Consider the following 27,500-nt stretch of genomic DNA (forward strand, 5'->3'; position numbering starts at 1 on the left):
TGGTTCAGTTGGTATCGTATCACAAGTCACGTTCAGTTGGTATCATGTCACAGGTCACGTTCAGTTGGTATCAGGATACCGGCCACGTTCAGTTGGTATCGTATCACAAGTCACGTTCAGTTGGTATCGTGTTACAGGTTACGTTCAGTTGGTATCAGGACACTGGCCACGTTCAGTTGTTATCGTATCACAAGTCACGTTCAGTTGGTATCGTATCACAGGTCACGTTCAGTTGGTATCGTGTTACAGGTTACGTTCAGTTGGTATCAGGACACTGGCCACGTTCAGTTGGCATCGTGTCACAGGTCACTTTCATTTGGTGTCACGTCACTGGCCACGTTCAATTGGTATCGTGTCACAGGTCACGTTCAGTTGGTATCACCACACCGGCGACGTTCAGTTGGTATCACCACACCGACAACGTTCAGTTGGTATCGTGTCACAGGTCACGTTCAGTTGGTATCACCACACCGGCAACGTTCAGTTGGTATCACCACACCGGCGACGTTCAGTTGGTATCACTACACCGGCGACGTTCAGTTGTTATCACCACACCGGGGACGTTCAGGCAACGTTCAGTTGGTATCGTGTCACAGGTCACATTCAGTTGGTATCACCACACCGGCAACATTCAGTTGGTATCACCACACGGCGACGTTCAGTTGGTATCACCACACCGGCAACGTTCAGTTGGTATCACCACACCGGCGACGTTCAGTTGGTACCATCATTTCTTGGCCACCGCAGTACAGCCAAAACTTAACCAGGCTAGGAGATTTTCTCTCTCTCTCTCTCTCTCTCTCTCTCTCTCTCTCTCTCTCTCTCTCTCTCTCTCTCTCTCCTACCCTACCAAGTAATTATATATATATATATATAATATATATATATATATATATATATATATATGTGTGTGTGTGTGTGTGTGTGTGTGTGTGTGTGTGTGTGTGTATGTATGTATGTATGTATATATAACCACATTAACATTGAATACTTTGAAAGTGTTAGCACCTGAAAAGTGTTAAGTGTCCATACTCGACCTACCACCAGGTACATGTTTCACTTCTAAATTAAATTAAATCCAGAATTATATTTTTTAAAACAATCATTAAACAGATTCCAACAGTCGGGTAAGATGTGCTTTTAAAGATAAAAAAAACTGAATCACTTATTAAATATTAAAATATTCTTTTACAAAACTCTGTATCCCAGCGCTCGTTATAGTTAATATTATTCACATATGCGCCTCTGACGTTGGAAAGAAATTCTCTCTCTCTCTCTCTCTCTCTCTCTCTCTCTCTCTCTCTCTCTCTCTCTCTCTCTCTCCAAAAAATCTGAGTGAGAAAAGGGTGATTGCTTGGTTGAACTGCAGGCTATAATATGACAATAGTTCTGAGCAAAATCTCTCTCTCTCTCTCTCTCTCTCTCTCTCTCTCTCTCTCTCTCTCTCTCTCTCTCTCAAAAGGTAATTTTTCAAAGAGGGGAGGGAAAGAGGTAAGAGGGGAAAAGTTGCTAAACTTTTCTCACAGATATCGAGGTCCCAAACTTCCCTTCATAATTGAGGAATCCTATATATCGGCTCTCTCCAAATCGCTCTCCATTCTTCTTCTTCTTTTCCTTCTTCTTCTTCTGCTTCTTCTTCTTCTTCTTCTTCTTACGAAATGACGGAGCTCAAGTCCTGTCAGATTTTTATGAGTAGGTATTGTAGAATAATCTCTCTCTCTCTCTCTCTCTCTCTCTCTCTCTCTCTCTCTCTCTCTCTCTCTCTCTCTCCAGAGAACTTTTCTTCAGCTTCCAGCAACTTGTACTTCTTTTATCCTGGAAGGCCTGTCAATACGTTCTTATTTATTCTTAGCCTTCCAAGCGGCTGGAAAAGTCTTACAAAGACTTGGAGGGCATCTTCCAGAGGCTAAATCTCCCTTCCAGAGACTGGATCTCCTTTCCAGATGCTGGAGCTCATTTCCATGGCCTGGATCCCCTTTCCAGAAGCCAGATCTCTTTTTTCCATGGGCTGGATCTCCTTTCCAGAGGCTGGATCTCTTTTCCATATGCTGGATCTCTTTTCCATGGCCTGGATCCCATTTCCAGAAGCTGGATCTGCTTTGGAGTGGCCGGATCTCATTTAAATTGGCCTGGATCCCATTTCCAGAAACTAGATCTCTTTTCCAGAGGCTGGATCTTTTTTCCATGTGTTGGATCCCATTTCCAAAGGCGGCTGGATCTCCTTTCCAGAGGCCGGTTCTCTTTATCATGGGGTGGATCCCATTTCCAAAGGTTTCAAAGGCTGGATCTCCTTTCCAGAGGCTGGTTCTCCATTCCAGAGGTTGGATCTCCATTCCACATGATGGATATTTCCAAAGCTGCTTCTCCTTTCCAAAGCTACATTTCCTTTCCAGAGGCTGGCTCTCCTTTCCAGTCATCGTGGAAGAATGGAAAGACTGATGTGCCTTAAGCGGAGACGCTCCCCCCGACACCTGGGAAAGATGCTGGTCTTGTCCCAAGCCTCACGCGAGACTTTCGATCAGCAAGTCCAAAGGCGTCGGCGGCTGTGCTTTCCTCTAAAGTGCTTTCTCTTTCTGAAAGGCCATAAAGAAGCGATTTGCTCTCTATTTCTGAAAGCTTCGGGAGCCATTGGTTGGTTGGCCCCCTTTCCGAAGACTGCTCGAGGGGAGACTGGAAATGTGTGAAGGTTTGGAAATGTCTTTTCTCGTTGCCTGGATCTGGCCGGAGTATCGATGTTCAGTAACTTATCTCTCTTGTAAAAAGACGTATGTTATGTAAATAAATAGTGGAGTGATTAACAGTGTATATTGAGTAGGTATCTATATGTAAACAAATAATAAACATTATATATATATATATATATATATATATATATATATATATAATTGTTTTATTTGTGTCTGTGTGCAAAAATGAATTAACAAAATATGCTAACTCGTTATATAATATGTAATTAATAATAAAAAATTATCAACATTGTATATTAACTATGTATATATAATATGCATGTAAAAATGAAAAATTATCAGCACTGTATATTTTATATATATATATATATATATATATATATATATATATATATATATATATATATACATATATACATATATATATATATATATGTATATATATATATATATATACATATAATTGAAACCGATGATAAAATTATTGATGTATAGTGCAAGACTAACTATAATGAAAAATGGTTTAGAATGGTTGCAGTAGTGTCACAGGCGAGTAAAGATTTGTCTATAAAGATGAGTAAAATATCAATATATCAATGATTATGATTTATCTAACTTAAATCCTGAATATTTTTATTTCCACAATTTAACGTAGCTTAATCCCAGAAGTTTATTTGCTAAAAGTGAGGTTTATCCGTATTTATTTCTGAGTTTTATTAACGAAAAGCACGGTTGAAACGTCTGAGTTTTTTTATATACTAAAAGCACGGCTGTAAATCCTGAGTTTTATGTACTAAAAGCACATCTAAAATAAATATTAGGATTTGTACAACATTTCCCCTGATAAAAAAAAATAGAGGAATTTTATATTCTCTGTTTTGACGAGAACCAGAATATATGGAAATTTGGTCTTGACGTTTATGAAAACGAGACTGATTCTGTGCACTGTTTTTGCCTTTTTTTAGTGAGAGAGGAGAGAGAGAGAGAGAGAGAGAGAGAGAGAGAGAGAGAGAGAGAGAGAGAAATTTTTATCACGTATATGAAATCTACATTTGGACAAATGTCACAACTAAGTATATATATCATGCCATATTTTTACCATTTATACAGAGAGAGAGAGAGAGAGAGAGAGAGAGAGAGAGAGAGAGAGAGAGAGAGAGAGAGTGGGGGGTGGGGGGCGGTGGTATACATTGTACCCGACCCAGCAGGTCAGGTCTTTGTCGCAACGAAATAAGAAAAGAGACGCACTAAAAAAAAAAAAGACGAACAATGAAACATTTTCCCATTTTATTTTCCTCCTCTCTCTCTCTCTCTCTCTCTCTCTCTCTCTCTCTCTCTCTCAAGGGAGGTAAAAATATGACAGGAATCGTATATATACGTAGTTGTGACTTTTGTCCAAATGCAGAGATCATGTGTATGTTATATAAATTTGTATCTCTCTCTCTCTCTCTCTCTCTCTCTCTCTCTCTCTCTCTCTCTCTCTCTCTCTCTCTCTCTCGTTGACGATGATTGTGTCTGAAGTTGGACCTCGTTTTTAGTCATGTGGTTCAGCCGAGTGGAAATTTTTGGGGGCAGAATCGGTCGTGGCTTTTTTTTTCTTTTTCTTTTTTTAAATCTAGTATTTGTTTCTTGGTCTGTTTATTTTGGTTCATTATTTTCCGGTGTCCAAAAAGCGATGCTTTTCCTTTATGGAGATTTGGGCGATCGGTTGCTGATGTTTTTAAAAAGTTTTTTGTGGTTACTTTTTTTATGTTTTCCTTAATATTCATATTACATTTTCCCTGTGTGTGGTTTTTTAAGACGTTTGTAATCGATCGTCAATATGTTTTGATTTTATTTTTAGTCCTGTAGTTTTGGGAATTTTTTTCCTTTTTTTTTTAAATTTTCTCCTTAAAATTCACATATCATTTTTCCAGTAGATATTGCCAGTTATGTGGTCCTAGTTTTTTTAACTTTTTGTAAAGTGATTTCTCTCTCTCTCTCTCTCTCTCTCTCTCTCTCTCTCTCTCTCCTGTAAAGCATTTCGTAAAGTGTTTTTTTTAATTCTTTCTTGCTCCTTATAGTGCATTGTCTTTTTTTTTTTTGTATTGTTTGAGTTTTATTTATCTACTTTAAATTCACATTGCATTTCGTCCAGGTTAGAAAGTGTTTCTTTTTCATACTTGTCGCTGCTCTGTATTTTAGTTTTTTTTTATTATTATTATATCCTTATTACACACATTGCATTTTTCATGTATATTGTTACGTTTATGTGGTTCAGTTTATATATATATATATATATATATATATATATTATATATATATATATATATTATATATATATATATATATATTATGTGGTTCAGTTTATATATATATATATATATATATATATATATATATATATATATATATATATATATATATATATATATATATATATATTATATATATATATATATATATATCCAATGTTCATAAGCCTTTCAATATATACCCTTCACTTCACTCGAGGCGTTATAGAATACGTGCACGCGAATTCAACACGGCGTATAATACGAAGGTCCAAGTTCAAGCGAAGGACACGGGCAGGATTTGCCGTGTTATTCGAAGTGGAGGAGGAGGAGGAGGAGGAGGAGGAGGAGGAAGGGGTGGGGGTAAGGGGATTGCTCTTGAGTAAGGAGATCCTGTCTGACCCTCCAAAGGGAATTCCCTTCTTGATGCCAATTATTCTCTCTCTCTCTCTCTCTCTCTCTCAATTCTCGACTCTCTCTCTCGGTCTCTGCCTCTCCACTCTCTCTCACTCTCTCTCTCTGTCTGTAGCACCCTTGTTCTCCCTCTCTTTCGCCTTTCTCACTCTAACTGGCATCAACTCTCTCTCTCTAGAAGCATTTGTCTCTCTCTCTCTCTCTCTCTCTCTCTCTTTCTCACTAGCAGCATTTCTCTCTACTTAGCATCAGTTTCTCTCTCTCTCTCTCTCTCTCTCTCTCTCTCTCCCTTTTTTGGCAATGGCACGCGAGCAGAGCCACTTGGCGGGAGCGGCGTCAAGACTTTTAATTACTTCGTCTCCTCTTCTGTTGTTCTGCCGTTATTGCCTCTTGTTTACATTTCGTCAGGGGGTTTGTTTGTTTGTGTGTGTGTGTGTGTATGTGCGTGTTTGTATAATGTAAATAAAATGTCCTTTAATATCTTAATATCTCATGGTAACCTTGTGGTTAAAACGCCGTCGCTGTAAGTCCTCAATTCTTGGTTCCGTGGTTCGCGCCCACGAGCCGACGAATTTCTTATCAACTAAATAATTCCCCTTCGGTTAACATATAATAAAATCTATTAATTCCGAAGTAAATCGATTGATATTAAAGGACATTCCGTAGCTTATGCTATATAGATTATATATATATATATATATATATATATATATTATATATATATATATATATATTATATAATATGTATGAATTTTATATATATATCTATATATATAATATATATATATATTATATATATATTATATATGTATATACATATATATATATAACTCACTTGCCCAATACTGCAGACAGGCGAGAAACCCTCATGCAGTTGTGCAAAGCTTTTATAATCGTTATTAACATCGTTCTGCGAGGGTCAGGCTCGGACGAGAGAGAGAGAGAGAGAGAGAGAGAGAGACTCTCTCTCTCTCTCTCTCTCTCTCTCTCGACCGAATTCCAGTCAGTTGGAATCGCACAGAATTGGGAAGCTGTAACGAGCGGCGAAAATTAAATCTTCGTCTGCTGCTGATCAGAGTAGTTTATTTAGGACTCCTTTGGTGGTGGGGGGGGGGGTGTAGGGGTGTGTGGGAAGGGTGAGGGAGGGAGGATCCCTAGGGTAGGGGAATGTCCAGGGGTTGGGTGTAGTGGGAGGAAGGAGGAAGGGGGGGTAGGGGCGGGGAGAAAGCCGATTATTACGAGTAATTAAATGAAGGGAAGAGGCGCTCTGCTTGGCATCGTCGTGTCGATGTATTTGGGATGTATTTGCATATTGATGAGGGGGGGGGGGGGGGGGGGTGGGGAGAGGGGATTCCGTTTGTTTGTTTGTTTGCGCGCGTAATGAGGAGTCATCCATCGGTGTGTTCTGGAAATGAGGATTCCTTCCGTGTACTCTGGAAAGGACGATTTCTACGTATTCTGGAATTAGGGCTTTCATTGTATTCTGGGAATGAGGATTCCCTCTGTGTATTCTGGAAATGAGACTTACTTCTGTGTATTCTGGAAATGGAGTTTCCTTTTGTGTATTCTGGAAATGCAAATTCCTTCTGTGTATTCTGGAAATGGGGTTTCCTTTTATGTGTTCTGGAAATGAGGATTCCTTCTGTGTATTTTGGAAATGAGCATTTCCTCTGTATTCTGGAAATGAAACTTCCTTCTGTGCACTCTGGAAATGAGGGTTCCTTCTGTGTATTCTGGAAATGAGGATTTCTTCCGTGTATTCCGGAAATGATGTTTCCTCTGTGTATTCTGGAAATGGGGTTTCCCTCTGTGTACAATGGTTATGAGGATTCCCTTTGTGTATCGTGGAGATGAGGATTCTCTATATGTATTCTGGAAATGAGAATTTCTGTGTATTCTGCAAATGAGGATATCTTTGTATTCTGGAAATGAGGATTTCTATGTATTCTGCAAATAGGGATATCTTTGTATTCTGGAAATGAGGGTTTCTATGTATTCTGCAAATAGGGATATCTTTGTATTCTGGAAATGAGGATTCCTTCTGCATGGGAAGTTTTGAAATGAGAATCACTCTGTGAATTTAGAAAAAAAAAAAAACCCTTCCGTGTATATTCTAGAAATGCGAATACTTCTGTGTATCCTGGAAATGAATGTCTCTGTGTATTCAGCAAATCGAATCCCTCTGTGTATTCGGGGAATAATAACTTCTCTGTGTATTGTGGAAATCTTTTGTAAATGGCGTCGATTACTAATACTTAAATTATGAAAAATGAATTTAATTATGCAATTTAAAAAGCCTTGAAGTGAATACAATGGTTAAAAGTTAAAAAATATTATATATACTTGAATATGATCTTTTGTTTTTTGACAGATTATTTGATTTGTATTAAGATGTCAAGAATGATATAATTTTGTGTGTACATTTACACATCCAAAATTAATTAAACTACAAGCTTAATACACTCAGTGTCTACATAAATAATTCGTGTAACTACACATATACAATAGGCTCAAAAGTGTCTACATGAATAATTCGTGTAACTATACATATGCAATACGCTCAGTAGTGTCTACAAAATTATTCATGTAGCTACGCTTACGTAATACACTTCAAGTGTGTAACTACACATACAATACACTTGAAAGTGTCTGCATAGATCATTCTTGTAACTACACATACAGTACACTCAAAAGTGTCTACATAACTGTATAGAAAACACACACCTAGTGATAGCAACACTACAACAACCAACTCGATCCCAGATCGCATTCGCACCAAAGTTGAAACTCGTGTTCGAGAAGGTAAAATAAAAGAGGGAGGGGAGAGCGACTAGTTTGGTGTGAATTATGCCTCACTTTTGTTTCTAATTGTGATTGATGGGTAGGAGGGTGAAAGTTGAGGAGATTGTCAAGAGTTATAATGGTGCGTCTCGTGGAACAACTCCAAAGGTTGTCAGTCATATGGGGAAGGTGCGGGGAGGGGGCGAGGTGGGGGCCGGGGCTTAATTCGCTTCAAAGTTTTAGCCCGTCAGTGATATTAGGGAGAGGTTGCAGGTGCTAGTGAGAGATCAGGGAGAATTTTTTTTTTAAAGCCAAGTGGAATGACAATGGTAACATTATAATATTGTGGATGGATATTAAAATGTGAATTTACAGATGCATTAATAAGATGGAGAAAATGGTTACTTTTATTAAAAAATGTGCAGTTCAATTTATGATGATTTTATGTGACTTTTATATGCTAATATTGATGGAATTTTTTAAAATGTTGACTAGATGCAGTTTTAAAACAAATGATTTTTAAAATGTGACTTTTATAGATTGCAGAATATTTGATTGGATTTTTATGTGACTTTTATAGATGCCGTTACATAAAAATGGAATTTTTAAAATGTGACTTTTATAGATGCAGTTATATAGATGGATTTTAAAATGTGACTTTTATAGATGCAGTAATATTGATGGATTTTAAAATGTGACTTTTATAGATGCAGTAATAATTGATTGAAAAATTTTATGGACTTTAAAATAGATGCATATGATGGATTTTTAAAATGTGACTTTTATAGATGCAGTAATATTGATGGATTTTAAAATGTGACTTTTATAGATGCGGTAATATAAATGGATTATGAAATGTAACTTTTATAGATACAGTAATATAGATGATTATTAAAATGTGACTTTTATAGATGCAGTATTATAGATGGATATTAAATGTCAATTTATAGATAAATTATAATAAATGGATATTAAAATGTGAATTTGATGCAGTAATATAAATTATATGGCTTTTAAAATGTGACTTTTATAGATGCAGTAATATAGATGGATATTAAATGGCAATTTATAGATACATTAAAATAAATGGATATTAAAATGTGACTTTTATAGATTCAGTAATATAGATGGATATTAAAATGGGACTTTTATAGATACAGTAATATAGGTGGATATTAAAATGTCAATTTATAGATGCAGTAATATAGATGGATTTTAAAATGTGCAATGGAATTTCTCAAAGTAATTAAGGATGATGATGACTGATGGTAATAGGAATGTTAAACTCACGGCCTGTTCATATATATATATATATATATATGTTATATATATATATATACTTATATGTAATGTATATATATATATATATATATATATATATATATATATATATATATATATATATATATAGGGTGTTTCAGCATTCAATTATAAAATGTCCAGAAGGAGTCCATGATACGAGATTTAAAAGGCCAAGTTTATTGCATATGATACGTTTCGCACATACATCTGTGTGCATCATCAGTCTGTGAATAAAATACAAAGACATATGAACAATCATATAGAATTAAAAGGAATTCACAATTTTAAAAAATAAAGTCTAAAAAAGATTAAAAAGAGCAGTAAATAAAAAGAGAGACTACTACTGAAATTCAAAAAGAACATATTACAATAATTGATTATGTTAAACATCCTGACCAACTAACAACGCTGGAGTCGTTATATATTAAAAGACTGGTGCCCTCATTAAACGGTAATTTGTCCTCGTCACCTTTGTACCTGGCATAGTTGTCGTCGCTTCTCTCTGCCAACTGTAACTCATTCCATCTTCACCTCTGATCATGGACGGTTGGTGTTTTTAGTAGTCTCTCTTTTTATGTACTGCTCTTTTTAATCTCTTTTAGACTTTATTTTTTAAAATTGTGAATTCCTTTTAATTTTATATGATTGTTTATAATATGTCTTTTTATTTTATTCACATACTGATGATGCAAACAGATGTATGTGCAAAACGTATTATATGCAATAAACTTGGCCTTTTAAATCTCCTTCTGGACACTATATATATATATATATATATATATATATATATATATATATATATATATATATAGACATAATTCTGCATGTTCTATTCATGTGGTAGTGTATTCATTGCTTAATTATTCATATGTATTGTATTTAATTTTTCAGGTACGTTGATGGTCCCGTATTTGGAGAATGTATAACGGCTGTTTATAGGTGAGTGTTAATAGAGATGTGTGTGTGTTTGTGTGTGTGTGTGTGTGTGTTTGTGTAGTCTACCTAGTGGTCACACTTCACACAAAACAAAGCAATCCACTTTAAAAGTGCCACTGTCCATCACACTTAAGAATCCCGTGACGATAATCCATCAGATTATTAATTATTTACTCTTTATTTATCGCCAAGTCTAGCATTGACATCCAAAGAAAAAAAAACCTTTAATCCTTTGAGCCGAGCTCCTTAGGTCGAAGATCCGGTGGACACGGCGTTGTATTTCCACCCTTAATGAAGTATACCTCTCATTAAAGCTTACGGCTGTGATAGCATTCTATAAAAAGAGACTTAGCTTACTCTACGTCTGATCTGCTTTCGTAATTGAAAATTGTGTTTCTAATTATCTTTATTCTGTCTTGTATATATATATATATATATATATATATATATATATATATATATATATATCAATAATATATAAAATATAATATATTTATATATATGTATATATATATACATAATATGTTTAGTATATGTGTGACTAGTAATATTTTGATGATTGAAGTCTTATTGGCTTATAATTTCTTTGATAAATAATAGAATTATCTTACGTATGTGGTTGTGATAGCTTCATTCATTCCTTCATCTGGGATCTCTCTCTCTTCCTCTCATCTCTCTCCGGATCTCAGTGATCAATCTTCCTTCCCTCGTCTCTCTCCTCTCTCTCTCTCTCTCTCTCTCTCTATCCATCCAGCGTGACTTTTAATGTTTACGTTTAAATCTCAGATTGTCAAAGGCAAGTTCTTCCGATACAGGTATTGATCCAACTCTTTAGCGCAAAAATAAATGATATAAATAAATAAATAAATGGACCTCGGCGTTGACAGCGGATGGTTTGCTTTTCCCATTGATCCAATTTCACGTTCGGGACGTGTTTGCATAACAGGTTGTAGTTGTTCAATGCGATTATTACTTTCATTTTTCACTCCGGGGACGTACTGAACGCCCCCCTTTTTTTTTCGTCCGGGGGACTCTCTCTCTCTCTCTTCATCTCTCTCCTCGCTCTCTCCTCTCTCATCTCTCTCTCTCTCTCTCTCTCTTCTAGGCCTTTCCTGACTAACATATAACTCGTCAAACATCCTCTAATTTATCATGAGGTTTAATAATGTTTTGCAATGTTATCAACATTAAACTTTGACCATACTTATATATTGCATAATACCATTTACGTTTAGAAAGGTAAATGTAAAATAGTGTACTCTCTCTGGAAGCTGTTGGGAACTGTGTCAATTACAGGGGCGTGGCTTGTACTTTAGCTTTGTTGAAATGAGAGATGTGATTGAAATACCATAAAATTACAAGCCAAAAACTCGCCATTAGTAAAAAGGATATTTATTTTTCTGTATTTAATTTGCTTCTTATGGACTCTTAAGAAATTCACTCGAGAAGACATACATTGAAACTTATATTCTCTCTATTCTCTCTGGAACCCAATGGCAACTGTGCCATATAGGGGCGTGGCTTGCATCTTAGCTTAGATTGATAAAAGAGACATACCATAAAATTACCACCCTAGTATTTTCTATAGTAAGGATTACAAAACTTTTGTTTTTCTATATTTATTGTGGTTCCTGAGGTCCCTTAAATTCACTGAATAATCTTAAATTCTCCCAAGAAATACATTTATGAAACTCTAGTTTCCTTCTTCGAAGAATTCACCTACGTACATTCGAGGAATTTCTGATAGCTCTTTTCACACGTTCCTATTCAGTCATTCCAGCAATTCCTGGTAATTTATTCGGACCATTCCCGTGAAAGTAATTCAGACATCGATGTTAGATTATACGAGCCAGTGTGGTTTTTGGTCCTTTCATCGAATTCTGTTAGGCTTTTAAATTGGAACGTTTTTGGCCCTTGTCGGGATACTCCAGTCTGGCGGTTCAAAGATGCTGTATATGTTTTGCAAAATGATTCTCTCTCTCTCTCTCTCTCTCTCTCTCTCTCTCTCTCTCTCTCTCTCTCTATATATATATATATATATATATATATATATATAATAACACACATACACTACAACCCTCCTATACGCATATATAAAATGTCTATGTTATACACACACATACACACACACACACTAGCCCGCCGCCCCCCCCCCTCCCTGTTGCAAAGCCGCTAATTGAGCAGTGCTCATGATCTTACAAAAGGATCGTGAAGTGTCATTTCCTTCGTACATTTCCTCCCCACCCCCCCCCTGAACCATGCAAAATGGGGTGCATGTCACCGTCCCTTCCCTTTTTTAGAGGGAGGGGGGTGCCCAGGACAGTTTTGTAAGGCGGTTTTGGGGTGCGAGGAGTCGGGGGAGGGGGAGGGGGGAGGGGGCCTACTCAGTCATTTCCTTCATACACTTCCTCCCCCTGAACCGTGACAAAAAGGGGTGCATGTCACTGTCCCTTCCTTTTTTTAGGGGGGAAGGGGGGGCACAAGAACAGCTTGTAAGGCGGTTTTGGAGGGGGCAAGAAGGAGACGGTGGTCGGACGGGTTTGGGGGTTGGGGGGGGGGGGGGGGGCTACTCAGGATGCATTGGAAGTCTGGACGGGGGAGGGCCAAGGCTTGCTTTGGACCGACTATGAATACTTGATGCGTCTTCTTCTTCTTATTCTTGTCCAAGTTCCTTAGCAAAGACGAGTGATGTTTTTCTTTCTCGTGGTGGATTCTGTTATTCTCTTCTTTGGGGGCTTTTGTCCAGTTTTTTCTTTTCTTCCTCTTCTTCTTCTTCTTCTTCATGTAGTCTCCTCAATTTGTGTAATTAAATCTCCGCTTTGTTGTAGTTTCTTTCGGTTTTCACGGTTTGTTGTTTATAGATATATAACTGTAAAGTTGAACGTTAAGTGATTTACAAGAGTTATTATTTTTCATTTGCTAAACTGTAATATAATAATTGAAATATGTATATATATATATATATATAATATTATATATATATATATATATATATATATATATATATATATATATATATATATGTGTGTGTGTGTGTGTGTGTGTATTTATATATATATACATATATATATATATATATATATATAATATATATATATATTGATTGATTGATTGATTGTACACATATATGTGTATACATACATATATATAAATAAAGCTTTTTGCCACGAAGGAAAAAATGAAAAAGACGAGATAGCCGAGTACTTTCGGTCTTATTCCGACCCTTTACTAAGGTTATCTCGCCTTTTCATTTTTTCCTTCGTGGCAAAAACCTTTATTTATACATAGCATCACGTTTTATATACTTCGTGATTAAGTTATTCATACATATATATATATATATATATATATATATATATATATATATATATATATATATATACATATATATATAATATATATATATATATATATATATATATATATACTATATTACATATATATATATACATATATATATATACATATATATATATATATATATATATATATATATATATATATATATAGTATATTATATTATATATATATATATATATATATATATATATATATATATATATATATATATATATATATATATATATATATATATGTATATAAGAGGTTCAGGAGGTCCATTGATACTAAAGATGAAGGCCAAGATTTATTATAAAAACGTTTCGCACATTAATTTTGTGCATCTTCAGTCTGTAAAAAGAGAAATGCATATATAAAAACTAAAACAAAAAAACAGGATTCACAATAGTATCATTCAAAATGCAATAAAATATAAAATAGTTAAAAAGAGAAGAAGAACCACTGAGGTACCAACCGACTAGAATGGAAGGAAAGCAAGGAATGATTTTTGAGAGAGCCAGGTCCAAGACGTTGACTATGCCAGATGTAGAGGTGAAGCCGAGGTGTTGTTATTCAATGGGGGAACCAGCCTTTTAATAATTAAAGATTCCAAGGTAGTTAGGTGGTCCGGGTCTTTAGTATAACCTATTATCGAAAAGTGCTGTTTTGATACATTTATTTTGCATTTGGTGGCATGATTCTTGATACTAGCACTTTTCGATAATAGGTTATACTAAAGACCCGGACCACCTAACTACCTTGGAATCTTTAATTATTAAAAGGCTGGTTCCCCCATTGAATAACAACACCTCGGCTTCACCTCTACATCTGGCATAGTCAACGTCTTGGACCTGGCTCTCTCAAAAATCATTCCTTGCTTTCCTTCCATTCTAGTCGGTTGGTACCTCAGTGGTTCTTCTTCTCTTTTTAACTATTTATATTTTATTGCATTTTAATGAATACTATTGTGAATCCTGTTTTTTAGTTTTTAATATATGCATTTCTCTTTTTACAGACTGAAGATGCACAAAGTTAATGTGCGAAACGTTTTTATAATAAATCTTGGCCTTCATCTTTAGTATCAATGGACCTCCTGAACCTCTTATGTCTGCGCTCCTGTATACCTCTTATGTCCGAAGATGATACAGCACTTGTTCTTCGCTCTCCTGTTCGCCTTTCGCCTCCGACTCCGAAGGATTCACCATTTTGCTCAACTGCTGAGGCACCGTTATCCACCAACTACCCTGGCTACCTCTCGTCAATTAGAGAAGACTACACTCAGACTCGAAAAAGCGCGATGCGACCTGGATTTTCTTCAGTATTGTGAACTCAACGATGTATATCCGAAATTCGTCAGATTCAAGCTCTACAAATCATCGCTATACTCTACGGAATTTTACAGGGATGCGCTCAAAACTACTGAAGAAAGAAATCGATACGAAAACTGCGATTGTCCAGAAGCTCTCTTCAACCGTTACACAACTCAAGAACCAATTATTCTCTGATCTGTCATTATTGGACCGTTTATTGTATCAGAAACTGTTTTATAATGTAATTAATGAATTTATTTCTTCTGTATTTTGTCGCCACCAAAAGAAGCTTCAGAGACCTAGGGTGTTTTTATTTTTATTCCTGGATTTCCAATCAGAGAAAAAACGACCTGTATTTTTAACCTGTCCAATTATGTACTTTCAAAGAGAGAAGAATTTTTACTATCTTTCGGTTTGGATTTTTGCTTACCGTCTTACAGACCTGACTATGCCAGATTCTATTTGCCATTTGAAGTGTTGTTTCAGAGACTTTTGAAACTAGATATGATAAAAGACATCAGTAATTTGCAACAAAAAATGTCCTCTATTATTCATCAAACATATGCTAACCTTAAAACCTCCTGGACACCATTTTTTAGAAAGGATGATCTTAAATTATTACTTGAATTGAAAAAACGGGAAGATATAATTATTTGCAAACCTGATAAAGGCAAAGGTGTCGTGATTCTTAACAAAAATGAGTACATAGAAAAAATTGAAACCATTCTATCTGATACCACTAAGTTTCAACTACATGGTGACCCCAACTTTCTCGATATTTACAAAAGAGAAGATAAAGTCAATAGATTCTTAAGGAAACTGAAAAATGAAGGGGTAATAAATGAAACTACATACCAGCAATTACATGTCACAGGTTCTTCGTTTAGTATATTATATGGCCTACCGAAAATTCATAAACCAGGCACACCTGTTAGACCCATTATGGCTGCATACAATAGTCCTTCTTTTTCTATCTCCAACAAATTTTTAGTATCACTATTAGCTGAATATTCCATTAATGAAAACACTTTGAAAAATGGATATCAATTTCAGGAACAAATCATCCATCAGGACGGAGACTACCAAATGGCCAGTTTTGACGTGGAATCGTTGTTTACGAATGTACCATTGAACGAAACCATAGATATTATTTTAAATAAGATTTTTATTAGCGATGACACTGTATTTCATGGTTTTAGCAAACCCCTTTTTAAACAATTTCTTGAACTTGCTATGCAAGATTCCATGTTTATTTTTAATCAACGACTCTATTCGCAGGTCGATGGAGTTGCTATGGGGGTCGCCACTTGGGCCAATATTTGCGAACTTTTTTATGTCATATTTGGAAACAGAATTTTTAGACAATTGTCCTATTTCTTGTAAACCAATGTATTACAGAAGATATGTTGACGACACATTTGCACTTTTCAGATACCAGTGGCAAATAGCAAAATTTTTGGACCACATTAACGTACAACATCCCAACATTAAATTCACAATGGAGATAGAAAATGAAAACAAATTACCATTTCTGGACATTCTTGTCACTAGAGTCAATTCAGAATTCACGACTGCAGTATATCGAAAAAAGGCGTTCACGGGATTAGCCAATAACTTCTATAGTTTCTTGTCAGAAAAACCTTTAAAACTAATACCATTTACACACTAGTCTATAGAGCTTTGAAATATTCATCCAACTGGCAAATTTTTCATAACGAAATGGAATTTTTAATAACCTTTTTTCAAAAAACTCCTATCCCAAAGACATTGTATATAACATAATTAACAATTAGTAGGTAACTATCCAACCGCCTCCTCCGCTAATGGATGTCCCAAAAAACTGATGTATGCATCGATTCCATATATAACAGACTCGAAGTTTTCTCTTAGACTCTCACAAATAATAGAACAAGAAATTCCTTATCTCAAAATTAAACTCATCTCAAACAATCCTTGCAAAATTGGCTCGCTTTTTAATTTCAAAGATCGTCTGCAGGACTTCATGAGATCCAACGTTGTATACAAATTCAAATGCGCAGGATGCCCTGCAACTTACGTGGGATCGACTCGAAGATTACTGCAGATGAGATATGCAGCCATATGGGTTTCAGCTATAGAACAGGTCAAAGAATTAGTAATCCTGAATTTTCTAGTATCAAGAATCATGCCACCAAATGCAAAATAAATGTATCAAAACAGCACTTTTCGAAAATAGGTTATTACTAAAGACCCGGACCACCTAACTACCTTGGAATCTTTAATTATTAAAAGGCTGGTTCCCCCATTGAATAACAACACCTCGGCTTCACCTCTACATCTGGCATAGTCAACGTCTTGGACCTGGCTCTCTCAAAAATCATTCCTTGCTTTCCTTCCATTCTAGTCGGTTGGTACCTCAGTGGTTCTTCTTCTCTTTTTAACTATTTATATTTTATTGCATTTTAATGAATACTATTGTGAATCCTGTTTTTTAGTTTTTAATATATGCATTTCTCTTTTTACAGACTGAAGATGCACAAAGTTAATGTGCGAAACGTTTTTATAATAAATCTTGGCCTTCATCTTTAGTATCAATGGACCTCCTGAACCTCTTATGTCTGCGCTCCTGTATACCTCTGTATGTATATATATATATATATATATAATATATATATATATATATATATATATATTAAATAACTACATAGGATTCTACATCTTGTCGGTTATATTTCCTTATAATATATATATATATATATATGGTATATATATATATATATGTATATATATAATATATATATATATAATATATTAAATAACTACATAAGGATTCTACATCATTGTCGGTTATATTTTTCCTATATATATATATATATATATATATATATATATATATTAAATAACTACATAAGGATTCTACATCATTGTCGGTTATATCTCCTTTATATCTATATATATATATATATATATATATATATATATATATATATATATATATGAGTAAACACAATATAACATGACCAAACGTACGGAAGAATGCACTACCGTCCATTCAACTGCCTCGTAATCCATTTATGCCGGATTGCGTAATGCCGTTATTAGCCATCCACAGAGAGTAATGCCGGGCGAAGGATGATTTTATAATCCATTACGGCATTGTGGAAATAATGATAATAATTTGTATTAAACCGGTTGCCTCATGAATAATATATTATAATTCAGGCGGCCCCCTGAACCCAATATAGCGCCGGAAGTTGCTCCATAATGCATTGGTGGTCGCCCCCCCCCCTAATCCACTTTTGGGATCTCTCTCTCTCTCTCTCTCTCTCTCTCTCTCTCTCTCTCTCTCTCTCTCTCGCGGTTGCAGAATGTACGCAAGTATTTGTTGTCGACATCTCTCTCTCTCTCTTTTCTGTGTCTGGTGGAGGAGGAGGAGGAGGAGAGGGAGAGAGAGGAGGAGAGAGCGAGAGAGAGAGAAGAGAGAGAGATAGAGAGAAAGAGAGAGAGAGAGAGAAGAGAAATGAGGGAGAGAGAGAAAGAGAGAGAGGGAGCCACGCTGAATTATTCATACCGCGGAATTCTGTTCTATTTCATCCAATCCCACACTACATTTGCTAAGACGTTTGCCATATTTTGCTCTCTCTCTCTCTCTCTCTCTCTCTCTCTCTCTCTCTCTCTCTCTCTCTCCTCCTTACCAGACACAGAAAAGAGAGGGGGAGAGAGAGACAATATCGACAACTGTTTGCGTTTAAGATCTGTTGTTATTTGGCAAAGTTTACTCGCACGGTTATATTTTGCTGTGTGACGACGAACATGGCGTTCAGACGCGCTCACCGCTGACCCCTATTTGACCAGGGCAGTATGCGAAAGTCCCTTTTGAGGTTTTTGGGACGGTACGTGACGTCCTTGGGTCAGCACTTGCCTTCTCAGCCATCTGGTGCAGGACCTTTGTTGAGCTTTGTTATGGACTGCTCGAAGACCACCCTTAATTTATATATATATATATATAATATATATATATACATTATATATTATATATATATATATAGATAGATATGTATATATATATATTATAATATATATTATAGATATATATATATATATATATATATTATATACGTTATATATAAGGCCCATTAAAATACAGTGGTTTAAAGGTTTAAACCAGTGTGTTTAAATGGGCCTTTTAAACTTGAGACGTATCCTGTTTTAACAGAGAATTTATATATATATATATATATATATATATATATATATATGTATGTATATATACATATAAACATCTTTCTAGATAGTATTAAAACAGAAGAGAGAGAGGGAGAGAGAGAAAGATTATTTGGACCTTTTACCCTTTTCTCGTGTGATTATTTGTGGCTGTGTTTGAGAGAGAGAGAGAGAGAGAGAGAGAGAGAGAGAGAGAGAGAGAGAGAGTGGGGCCCATATTTCCTTTCAAAAAACCACTAAGTTTAAGAATTCCTTTTAGGCTTCAGATGGAAGATAAAAAAGAAGAGAGAGATAGAGAAATGAATTCACATCTTAATTTTTCCCTTGAAAGAGAGAGAGAGAGAGAGAGAGAGAGAGAGAGAGAGAGAGAGAGAACCTCTTCTTCATTTCATCCTCAAATTGCCATCCAGTAGAAAGGAGTAACTCTCTCTCTCTCTCTCTCTCTCTCTCTCTCTCTCTCTCTCTCTCTCCGGTGAAAAGGCTTCCAATTATCTTAGAAAAAAACTCGACCGCGTAAAAAAAAAAAAAAAGTGAAGAATTTAAAATGGTAATTTCATTCTCCATTCGAAGGCTTTTTCTTATTCTAGAGTACTATTGGTCTTTGGCCTTGATGGATTCCCTATTTTCTCAGCCATAGTTGCGTCTTTTACCACCACTCCTCCCCCCCCCCCTTCCTCCCTATTTCCCACCCCTAGTGGTACCTCGTTGTTTATCCTTTCCATTCATAATTGTGCCCAATCTTTTCTTGTAGTATGGAGGCGCTGTTTCCCTATTTTCTGGAGATGTTTGTGACACCTGCCCTCATATATCTGCCTTATTGACGCCTTTATTCCCTATTTTCGACCCTGATTCGGTCATTGTCCCTATTTTTCTGCCATATTGATGCCTTTTCTCCTTACTTTTGGGCCATTTTATCATAGGTTGTCAACGTGTATCTACATATTTTGTATCCTCTGTCCTCATTTTACTGCCCTATATAAGACGTTTTCTCCATATTTTTGACCCATATTCGTCTTTTTTTCCCTATTTTCCTGTTATATTAAGGTCTTTTCTCCCTAATTTAGGGTCATTTTTGCGGATTTTGTCAATACGTATCTACGAACCATTTTTATGCTCTGTATCCTCACTTTTCTGCCCTATTGACACCTTTTCTTCCATATTTAAAGGACGTTTCTCCCTATTTCCTGACCGCGCCCCCCCCCCTTTTTTTTTATCACGATTGACACCCCAAATTCAACTCCCTTGGCCCAGGAGACGATCGAGGAGCCATCAGGATTTGCGACAGAAGCTGATACGTGCGATCACAGTTAACTGACGTATGTATCGGGTAGGGGGAGGGAGGTTGGAGGGGGGAGGGGTGTAGGGGGCGACTAGGGTTGACTGCAGACCAAAAATCTGCCGTCACTGGGGGCTGACAGCTAAGCCAACTATGAAATGCGCGTGTCAGTCCAAGGGGAAGTCGAATATAGCCATTCCTTCCCCCCTACCCACCCACCCCCCTCCCCCTCTCAAATGAATCTTTTCTTGTCAAGGTTTTGGACCTGGGAAAGGCCGTTGAGATTGGGGGGAGGGGGAGGGTTAGAAGTTTGTTTGTGTTTTATTTGTGTTTTTTTTTTTTCCAACGTCATTCGCGCTCTCTGGGACAGTTAGAGAATTGGTTGTACGTTGTTTTTATTTTATTTTTTTTCGGGGGGGGGGGGGAGGGGGCGGCGCGTGAGGGCATGTCTATTCTTACAGTTGTAATTTTGATCCAGTTTACTTAATCCCCGTCTGTCTTTCTACGTCCATCTGGACTGACCAAAATATCTTTTGACAGTAGAAATTCACCTTCTTAGCAGATTGTCGTCAGGGAAATGAAATCCATTCACTTATTATCTCTTACTTCCTTCCTCTTCTTCTTCCCCCTCCTCCTACCCTCACACGATCCCAATCCCTCCACTCACTCCCCCACCTTCTTCCCTCCCCCCAAACCCCAGCCCCTCAAGACCCACCCCAAGGCCCCCCCTTTTGGAAAAGAGATTCTTCTGCTCTTGCTCTTCGAGATTGCAGAAAGCGCGTCTCGCGATAAGTATTATTTGCAATTATGAGACTATTTACAGCCGTCGTTATCTCTCTCCGGGAAGAGCGACCAGAAAGCAATCTTCGCTTGCGTTAATGCGCTCTTATGTTTAAACTGGCAATTCTCTCTCGGCCCCCATAGAGAGATTTTAATTAGGAATTTCAGTCATCTGTAGAGAAGGACCTCTTTATTTTTTTTTTCCTTTAGCCGAGTTCAGGTCAACATCTGAGGAGAGACGTTAATGGAGATCTCGATTCTGGCTGGAATGCAGGACGTAGGGAAGATGAAGGAATGATTAGATGAGAGAGAGAGAGAGAGAGAGAGAGAGAGAGAGAGAGAGAGAGAGAGAGAGAGAGAGAGATTCCCTAAACATGCACAAGAAAGACTACTGCAGAAAACACCTTCTTTCCTGGAACCTGGAAGTACGGGAGATGATAGTTGCTGAGACTCCTGAGGTTATCCTGGAAGCTTTAAAGGGGTTGGAGGGTTATCCTTGACGCCTGATAGGGTTTTTTGTGGGGGGGTTGGAGGTAGGGGGTTATGTTCCCTGAACCTCTTCCCAATGCTACTAATGGAAGCCAAGAATCAAATGGAAGACGAAGCTGTGAAAACCAAGACGGGAGATTCATTCCCTCTTGTTTACAAACAAAGGGAAAGGAATGAGAGAGGAAATACAATATTTAGAGAGAGAGAGAGAGTTGAATTCTTTCTGTTAAAAGCACCTAAGGAGATAATTTTTTTTATCAAATGTACTTTTGAAGTTAAGGTCTCTGTCATAAGTACTTCTAGAGTTAAGATCTCTTTATTAAAAGTACTTTTGGCGTTAAGATCTCTTTATTGAAAGTACTTTGGAGTTAAGATCTCTTTATTAAAAGTTCCTTGGAGTTAAGATCTCTGTATTAAAAGTATCTTGGCGTTAAGATCTCTTTATTAAAAGTACTTTTGGCGTTAAGATCTCTTTATTAAAAGTACTTTTGGAGTTAAGATCTCTTTATTGAAAGTACTTTTGGAGTTAAGATCTCTCTATGAAAAGGACTTTTGGAGTTCAAATCTCTGTATGTAATAATGTACCTTTGGAGTTAAGATCTCTGTCAAAAGAACTTTTGGAGTTAAGATCTCTATCAGAAGTAATTTCTGAGTTAAAATCTCTGTATCAAAAGTACTTTTGGAGTCAAGATCTATCTCATAAAAGTACTTTTGGAGGTTAGATCTCTATATCAAAAGTATTTTTGGATTCAAATCTCTCTATTACGAGTAACTTGGGAGTTAAGATCTCTCTATCAAAGTTACTTTTGAAGTCAAAATCATTCTTTCTATGAAAAAGGCCGTGAGAGTTAGGAATCTTTCCTTTTCATTAAAAGCACCTTTGGAGCTAAAACCCTCTCTTTCAATTGTTAAAAGCACATTTAGAGTTAAAACCCTCTCTTTTTAACTGTTAAGGCACCTTTGGAGTTAAAACCCTCTCTTTTTAACTGTTAAAAGCACCGTTGGAGTTAAAAAAAAACTCTTCCCATTAAAAGTACTCTCTAGGAGTTAAAAAAAAAAAAAAACTTCCTATTAAGAATGCCTTTGTAGTTCAAATCTTCCTTCATATGAAGAATGAGGGCCTCTTTTTTTATTTCCCTCCTTTGAAGACCGAAGACTCCTGTTTCTGACGCTCCAGTGTTACATTCTCTCTCTCTCTCTCTCTCTCTCTCTCTCTCTCTCTCTCTCTCTCTCTCTCTCACACACACATTTGTGAGGCAAATTCTACGCAGCTTGAAGCGTTTTTCTATGAATTTATTTTGCATACTTGAGAGGAGAACACGAATTCAGGCCCCGACATGATTATTGATAGAAGCTGTAGTAGCACGGGGATGATTGATGGGAATTTCGGACGGAATTCTTTGGTTACTGCTGGTCTGTCTGTCTGTGTTTGTCTATCGGGTATCAAATCTATCTGTCGGTAGATATTGATTTAGTATAGTAGGTAGACATTTTATGTTATACGTGTATGGTTGGTGTTAATGGTTATATAATATGATATAATATAGTATAAATAGTAGTATATATAATATATAATAGTAATAGGATTATAATTAGTAGGGTCAAAAGACATGTTATAACCCAGGCTTAGTGAACAGCAGATTTTAGGGACAAGTTTTGAAATGAAATAAAAGATTATTAACTTCCATACCTTTTCATGGATGGAATCAATAAGTTAAATAAGAATAACAATAATAATAATTAATGATAAATTAGTTGATGGATTATCATGTGTGTGTTGTATGTATATATGTGTATGTATATATACAGGTCAAAAGACATGTTTATAAACACTCGTGAACAGAAATTTTAGGGACATTGAAATATAAAAGATAAAAGCTTTCTTTTCCATGATAATAATAATAATAATAATAATATAATAATAATAATAATAATAATAATATAATCCAGTTGTTGGTAATAGAGTAGAGAGAGAGAGAGAGAGAGAGAAGGCAGGCAAAATCAACAACTTACTCCCTCGCGAGAAAATAAAATACAGAAAAAAAATCTTTGCAAAGTTTGAGGTGAGCAGCCAAAAATTCGCGAGGGGGCGAGCAGCCCGTGAGAGCAAGCAAGAAGGAAAGGAGGAATTTTTCTTGCCCGGATCAAAGGGAAGGACCCCTTGGAGGATTTGGGGGGATGGGGGGGAGGGGGGTAGGGGGCGAGAGTGACGTTTCGTCCGGTTACTAGGGATGTCTTTCTCTCCTCTCTCTCTCTCTCTTTCTCTGCCAAACACATATAATCACAACACGAGAAAACGTTAAGAGGTCCAATAATTCTCTCTCTCTCTCTCTCTCTCTCGTCTCTCACGCTCGATCTCGGTCTCTCTCTCTCTCTCTCTCTCTCTCTCTGCCAAACACAGCCACATATAATCACACGAGAAGAGGTAAAAGGTTCGAATAATCTCTCACTGTTCCACGCAGCAAATAACTCTCTCTCTCTCTCTCTCTCGAATCTCTCTCTCTCTCTCTCTCTCTCACTGGTGTCAGAGGTGATGGCCGAGAGCTCAGCATCGTTAAATCACAGGGAATGTTTGAGGGAGTCCATTAGATACCTCCAAATGGCACGGGCGAACAAGCACCTACAAATGTTCGCCTGCCCCATTAATATGATTGAATGGATTCTAAAATACTTTTCCCCCAACCCACCCACCCCCATCCCCCTTCCCCCTGCCTGCCCTTCCACTGCCTAATTCGTTGAGAGAGAGAGAGAGAGAGAGAGAGAGAGAGAGAGAGAGAGAGCTTGCAGACAACTGAATGCAGGATAGTGCAACATGTTTTATGTTTGACACCCACATGAGATATTAAGACAGTGTCTTGATGTGTGTGTGTGTGAGAGAGAAAGAGAGAGAGAGAGAGAGAGAGAGAGAGAGAGAGAGAGTTACAAGGAGTTACAAGGATTAGGATGTCTCAAACTTGTTAGTCCATCCGAGGAGACATCGCGTGCTCACTTATCTGTAGGAGCAGGTTTTACTGTTCATTCACAGTGCCATCCCAATGATTTTGTCTAGCTTTCTTTTAAACTCGAGAGAGAGAGAGAGAGAGAGAGAGAGAGAGAGAGAGAGAGAGAGAGAGAGAGTGAGTACTCATTACCTTTCTTAGGATTAAATTCTTCCATCCACTGACTAGAGCAACCTTACCTCTCTCTCTCTCTCTCTCTCTCTCTCTCTCTCTCTCTCTCTCTCTCTCTCAATCCTTCTAAATGTTTCAGCACTGACTTTTTCCCGCGACAAATTGTTTCCGATGTCAGCTGGGGTGAAGAAGCGCAAATATGGCTTCGTAAGTGATGAGTTACCTCGATGGAAAGGAGTCAGACAGACAGACAACATGATAGAGAGAGAGAGAGAGAGAGAGAGAGAGAGAGAGAGTCATCTATACACACAGATTAGTGCAGAGAGAGAGAGAGAGAGAGAGAGAGAGAGAGAGACATATACGAACAGATTAGTGCAGAAAGTCGAATAGGGGAACACAAACAGAAGAAGCAGAAGAAAAAGAAGTAGAAGAAGAAGAAGAAGAAGAAGAAGGGAGAACTGAAATGAGATAAGGATAATAATGAGACGGGAGGGAGGTGGACCAGTTGGAAGGAGATAATGAGCCGAGGGAAACGAAGGAGAGGGTATAAAGCGAATGCTGATAAATGTGGAAGGATGGAAAACACGTCAAACAGAACGCAAGTGATATGTGACTGTTTACTGTTTGCATTGCGTGATTCAGTCCTCTGTTTAACAGACAGACATCTGTCTTGGTTAACAGACACAACTGTCCAGTTTAAGAGACAGACATCTCTCCTGTTTAACAGAACACACATCTGTCCTGGTTAACAGACAGACATCTGTCCAATTTAGCAGACAACATCTGTCCTGGTTTACAGACACACATCTGTCTTGTTTAACAGACAGACATCTGTCCTATTTAGCAAAACTCACATCTGTCCAATTTAGCAGACACATCTGTCGTGGTTTACAGACACACATCTGTCTTGTTTAACAGACCAACACAAATAAAGCAGATATCACAAACCACTGCAACTTCAGCAGAGTTTCTTTGAACAGACATAAAAACCTCAAGACACTGATCTGAGACAGACTCCGTCTGTTAAACAGACAGACAGACAGACAGGCAGACCCAATTCCCTTAAGAGTCATCGTTTTATCACAGATGGTATCTGACTGGAAAGGGAGGGAGGGGGAAGGGGCCTACGACCCCCTTTTTAAGTGATTAGTGGGGGACATAAGGAGAGAAAAGGTTGACCCCTGAGGTTGATAACATCCCTCCCCCTGGGGGAAAAGGGAAGGGTGAGGGAGAAGGAAGGGGAAGGGGGGAATGTCGACACTCATATAGATGAAGACGTGATTGGGGAGGAGGAGGAGGAGGAGGTAGAGCCAAGATAGTGATATACTGGTGGCTTTTTCCCGTATGGAAAAATATGCGTCTTCTTTTATGTATGTTTTTCTCCATTTTTTTAATATGGAAATGTTCATTTCGGAGTTTTTATGAGCTAGTGCCTCCAACTCCCCCACCCCCACCCCCCACCCCCACCCGCGCCAAACACACCCCCCGGCCCGCTCTTTTATTCTCAATTTTCTTAAATGCCAAGGATCCCGGTTGGGTTTTTTTTTTCGTGTGTTTTTTTTCAGTTTCGTTTTCATAAAAAATTCCAAAAAATTCCCTTTAGGCTTTTTCAAACCTCTAACGTGCTGGGGATATGATGCAATGGCGTTCATTGTGAATTTTTCCCCCTCGAGTTTTTTTATTTTTTTTATTTTTTTATTTATTTATTTATTTTTTTTAATTTTTTTTTTTTTTTAAGATAGACTACTGCACTCCTCTCCTGACAATGTACTCCATCTCAGGATGGGGTTCAAAGCCCCCCTTCACCCTCCCCAGAACCCGTGGATTTTTAGCAGTTTCTTTTGCAGTTATAGGCAATTGTTTTTTTCAGCTTGTTTTTCCATCTACTTCATCTATAGGTTGTTGCTTTTTTTTTCATCTTGAGAATAATTTTATAACAATTTTTGCTACCATTTGCTTGCTACATCTATAGATAATGCTTGTTTTTTTTTCACTATTTAAGGGTAGTTTTTCTTAGTACTTTACCACGTCTATGGATTTCCTATAAGCGTAGTTTTAAGTTTTTTTTTTTTATTATTATTTTTTTTTTTTACATCCATGGGTTGGTCGACAGAAACACAGTGTATTGTGTACATGAGACGGGCTTCGTTCGCTGCCCCCTGCTGGGATCGATTCAGGGGCTATCCTTTTTTTAATTATTAACTCAGTTATACTTTGCATGTGTTGGTTTTTATTATATATATATATATATATAATATATTATATATATATATATATATATATAGCTTTGATATATATTCTTATCACTCCCCTCCCATCTTCTCCCCTTCCCTCCTCCCCCTCCCCTCTTTCTTCCCCTTCCCCTATTCTCCCTTTCCCTCCTTCCCCCTTCCCCTCTCCCCTCCTTCCCCTTCCCCTCCCCTCTCTCTTCCCCCTTTCCCTCCTTCCCCTTCCCCCACTTCCCCCCCCTTCCCCTCTTTCCTCTTCTCTTCACATTCCCCTCATTCTTTCCCCTTCCCATTATTCCCCGTCCCCTCTTTCCCTTCCCCTCATTTCCCCTTCCCATCTGCTCCTCCTCTCTTTCCCCTTCCCATCTTCCC

At 37.1% G+C, this 27,500-nt stretch overlaps 2 long non-coding RNA genes across 3 annotated transcripts in view; both read left to right on the forward strand.

Moving 5' to 3' along the window:
* The window catches only part of LOC135208976 (uncharacterized), a 510,553-nt gene that overhangs the window by 125,871 nt on the left and 357,182 nt on the right, over positions 1–27,500 (forward strand). The window lies entirely within an intron of this gene.
* LOC135208975 (uncharacterized) lies at positions 14,457–15,301 on the forward strand. Its single transcript, XR_010313261.1, has 2 exons — positions 14,457–14,629; positions 14,748–15,301. It is a non-coding gene; the product is annotated as an uncharacterized LOC135208975 (long non-coding RNA).

The sequence above is a fragment of the Macrobrachium nipponense genome, chromosome 37, assembly GCF_015104395.2.
Source record: "Macrobrachium nipponense isolate FS-2020 chromosome 37, ASM1510439v2, whole genome shotgun sequence".
In the NCBI taxonomy this organism is placed as follows: domain Eukaryota; kingdom Metazoa; phylum Arthropoda; class Malacostraca; order Decapoda; family Palaemonidae; genus Macrobrachium; species Macrobrachium nipponense.